Consider the following 4741-nt stretch of genomic DNA (forward strand, 5'->3'; position numbering starts at 1 on the left):
ACACTTGTCACATTTTCGCACATACTCCATAGAATCTTCATTCTTCATTGCCCAAAAATACCTTTGTCGCAATATCTTCTTAGCTAGAATCTTCCCTCCTGCGTGATTGCTAAAAAATCATTAGCAGTTCTGCTTGGGGCGCTGCCCCAAGTCAGAGAGCACCCGAGCCCTCCCCTGCCTAGCGCTGGGGCACCAGTTTGACAGACCAGAAATTTCTGGTTTTCTCCCCTGTGTTTTCCCCTGAGTACCAAGCTTCAAAACAAACTCAAACACTAACCCCAAAACTTCATCTATACCTCAACCTCATCAAAACCCAAGATTTATACCTCTTTCTACAATCAAGAATCCAAAGCTTTAAACTAACCTTAAAAACAGAGCAAACCAGAAAATCAAACTGAAATCCGTACCTTCAACACAGAATTGAATCCTCTTCAGCTACCGATCACACACCCGAACCCTCAAGCTTTGACCCCCAAGCTTCAATCTCCACTTAGCCTTAAACACCAACCCAAGAGGAAGAGAGAGAGAGAGGCAATCGTGAGAGAGAAAGAAGGTTACTCTTTTTTTTTTTTTTTTTTTGCCTTAAGCTTCTACAACCAGCCACCCTTAAGTCTATCCCATGGTCAAAAGACCAAAATTCCCCTAGGTCAATTAATTCCCTTCTCAACCACCCAAGGGTAAAACTATCATTTCTCGTTAATTATAATTAACGTCCTCCAATTCCTGTTATTCCTAATATCCTCAAATAATTACCAAATAGTTTCCCCCACTACATGATCCCGATAATGTACTAAATTACCAAAGTACCCCTAGGCTTGCCCCGAGCCCGGTGTTTGACCTCGTTACGACCAAACTCCTAACTTGCGTTCTAGGATCGTCTCATGCTGAATAGCTCGAACATATCCACATTATAATGCGGTCTCATCCATAAATCATAAACATGCACATAAATATACAAATATGCAATTATCATCATATATTCCACATAATAATGCCTTTAATCACACAATTTCATAATAAAAAAATTGCCCCATAATCCAGGCATAAACTACATTAGGGAATTTGGGACATTAGAAAAGTTCTTCCCTTTCTCCTTGAAGGACAAAGCCAAAAGCTGGTTATACTCTTTGAGACCTAGGTCTATTGGAACATTGGAGGAAATGACCAAATCTTTCTTTTTGAAACACTTCCCTAGCCATGAGACCAACAGTCTAAAACGACAGATTTCCACATTTTCCCAAAAAGACAATGAAATGTTCTATCAAGTTTTGGAAAGATTCAAAGATCTGTTAAATCAGTGCCATCACCATGGCTATGAGAGCTGGTGTTCTGTCAGTTACTTCTAGGAAGGCCTCACAAGTCGTGAACGCCAATTTGTAGAAATGTTATGCAATGGTGAATTCCTCGAAAAAGAGCCAGGTGATGCTCTTGAAAATCTCGAAGAAACCACAAAAAATCTCACACCTGGACTGGTACAAGTGATACTGATAGCATCAACCAACACAAAACATCTAGGATCTATCAACTTCGAGAAGAGGATAGTGTTAAGGCCCAACTCGAAGCCTTGAAAAAGCAGTTTGAGGTCTTAATGACAAAAAGTGGCCGAAAACCGCACATGATTACTCAAGTGGAACCACAAGAACCTTGTTTTGTTTGTGGAGGGACGAAATATTTAGCTAAGGATTGTTTAGCTTTAAATGAAATAAAAGGGGGTGTTTATGAGGAGCAATGCAATGCCCTAGGGGCAATTAACAAGCCATTCTCTCATATGTACAACCCTAGTTGGAGAAACCACCCAAATTTCAGTTGGAGAGATTCCAACCAAGCTCAATCATCTGGAAACCAATGGAGAAACGAGCATCAAGCTCAACCACCAAAAGCGTATTATGCTCCTTAAGGAATTCTCTTGAGAATACTCTTCATGCATTCATAGAGGAACAATCCAAACTAAATTGGCAAATGATGGATGAAATCAAGGAAATGAAAAGTTAATTTTCAAAACTGACTGGATCCTTGGCTATTTCTTAAAAAGGCAAAATTCCTTCGTAACCTCTATTCAATGCACAAGGGAAACATATGGCCCAATCCTCCAACTCCAACGATCAAGACGTTAAGGAGGTCAATGCCATCACAACTAGAAGTGGTAAAAATTTAGAAGGTCCATTCATTAAGACCACTACTTCAAGCACTCCAGATGATATTCTTGCAAGTGCACCACCAATTCTTCTGCAAAAGTTCCATTCCCTCAGGCTTTGAAACCTATTGGGAAAATTCCTGATAACCGAGCTGAAGTCCTTGAGCACTTGACACAAGTGAAGATTAATCTTCCTTTTCTTCACATCATAAAACAAGTGCTAGCTTATGCCAAAATCATCAAATCTATGCACTGCAAAAAGGAAACATCATGTCAAGAAGACTGGTTTCTTGACTGAGAAAGTGAGTGCAGTGATTGAATAAAAGACATCGTTGAAATACAAAGATCCTGGTTGTCCCACCATTTCTTGCCAAATTGGGACTCATGAAGTCAGCCAATCTTTACTTAATCTTGGCGCAAGTGTAAACCTCATGCCTTATTCTGTGTACTCGCAACTCGGTTTTGGAGAAATGAAGCCAACATTTGTTGTGCTATAGCTGGCTGACTTCTCCATCAAAAAGCCTTGGGTTATTGTTGAGGATGTTCTAGTTTAAATAGAAAAATTCTATTTCCCTATGGACTTTCTTGTTCTTGATACCCAATCCGTGGTAAACATGGAGTCAAAAACAATAACTGAGTTTTAGTTCTTGGGTTTTTATAGTTTTTTGAAGCTTTACTAAATTCTTAGTCGTATGGAGTTTTGATTGAGTTTAAGAGTTGTTTACTGTATTTCTGAGCTGTTGAGGCTATTATTATGATCGAAACTGGTTAAAATTATGTTTTGGGATATTTTTAGGAAGTTGGCGATTCTTAAAATCGCTGATTTTCTAGGTTCACATGTCACGTCGCGACGCTTTTCTTTGAGTGTCCTGACCCTTATGAACTCAAAGGGGCAAGGAGGTTGTGATAGTCAGTATCTCGTGATCTGTACGAGGAAAGACCGGGTAAAGCTGTGCAATCCAACATCGCCTGGGGAAGATCAAGTATGATGATTCTAAGATATGTAGGAATGGGACTACACAGTTGAATATGGCTTAAATGGATTGATAGGTACTACCTATACCAACAAGATTCATCTTCATTTTGATAGCCCATCACTTGAGAACTCCAAAGTTAAGCGTGCTTAACCTTAAGTAATCTCAGGATGGGTGACATCCTGGGAAGTTTTCCCAGGAAGAGTGTGAGTGAGGACAAAACACGTTGGAAAGAATCGTGTTGGTTTGCAGGGCTAGTCGGAATTCCAGGAAGCATCCATAGTGAAGTGGGAAGTTATAGAGGTGCCTCGAACTACCATGGCACAGCAGTGCTAGGGGTTGCACCACGGTGCGTGCCCTGTGGTTTTGGGCTCGAGGTTTTGTGACTTGTTGCGCTACGACCCTTAGTGGGGGGGCGCTGCGGCTCTAATTGGAAAAAAAATAAAAGTAAGTTTTGGGAGTTTGGAACCCAAACCCAAGGGCTTGGGAATGGTTCTACTACCTGGTTAGTAGAATTCAGGGTCTCGGAGGCTAGGACTCGCTCTGGAAGCCTTTATTGGTTCGTTTCCTGATAGTTATTAAATGTTATTATTATGACTAGGGTGTGAATTGTTAGGCTCGGGAGGAAAGGACCATTCTTGAGGGTCGTTAGACACTATTTACGCAGGACCTGAGGTAGAAAATTACACCCGATCTACGTTTAATGATTGGCCCGTGATGCGTCCCAAATTTGCTAATAAGGCTTAGTGCCTTAATTAGCGTGCCAGGAGGGAAATAATTGATTTAACTATCTTAATATGTGAATTAAATGATTATGTGATTAGAAATGCATGTTTAGGCAAATTAAATATGCATGTGGGCCCAATTTAGTTATTAGGAGCATATTTGTAATTTTCGCCCATTGAGGGCATAAATACAATATATATACATGTATGTTGTGCTTGATACCACAAGATTGTGGTGATATATTTGTGATGTGCGATCCGAGACGGTCTTAGGGAGCGGAGTAGCGAAGTAGTCATAACGGGGTCGAGTACCCAGCTTGGGAGGAGCCTAGGGGTATTTTGGGGATATAGTATGTGCTCGGGAATTACCAGGTAACAAGTAGTAATTTAATGTTTGTTTAAGTATGTTGGGGTTAAATGAGGATTTATAGGAACACTCAAAGAATTAGCGGGATGTGGAAAATGACGGGATTGCCCTTTATGGAACTAGAGGATTGAGGATAAACTTGGGGGAATTTTGGTCATTAGGTAGTTGGGGATAGGCTTAAGCTGATTAAAACACTAGAGTCAATTGAAAGGAAATAGAAGAATTTATCAACGCTCTCTTGCTATCTCTCCTTCTCTTGGTGAGTTAAGCAATTTTGGAAAATTATGGTGGTGAGGCTCTGAATTAAAGGCTGGAAGTTGGGGAATTTGCAGCTTGAGGTGTTGGAAATCTAGTCTAAGCTCAGAATTATCATTGAGGTAAGGTTACTTCCATATTTCTGTTGGTAAATTTTGTTGAGAATGAAGCTTAGCTAAGCTATAGGCTTAAGTTGAATTTGGTATGACTTGGGTGATTTAACTAGCTTTCTAAGGTGCTAGCACTGCCTAAAGTGTAGTAGATTTATTGAAGGATTCAATTCTAG

The 4741-nt window shown here is 40.2% G+C and overlaps 1 non-coding gene across 1 annotated transcript; it reads right to left on the reverse strand.

Moving 5' to 3' along the window:
* Nucleotides 1-1208: 1208 nt before the first annotated feature.
* On the reverse strand, nt 1209-1315 carry LOC133793345 (small nucleolar RNA R71). Its single transcript, XR_009874791.1, has one exon. It is a non-coding gene; the product is annotated as a small nucleolar RNA R71 (small nucleolar RNA).
* Between the last annotated feature and the right edge of the window lie 3426 nt (nt 1316-4741).

The sequence above is a fragment of the Humulus lupulus genome, chromosome 7 (genome assembly GCF_963169125.1).
Source record: "Humulus lupulus chromosome 7, drHumLupu1.1, whole genome shotgun sequence".
NCBI lineage: Eukaryota > Viridiplantae > Streptophyta > Magnoliopsida > Rosales > Cannabaceae > Humulus > Humulus lupulus.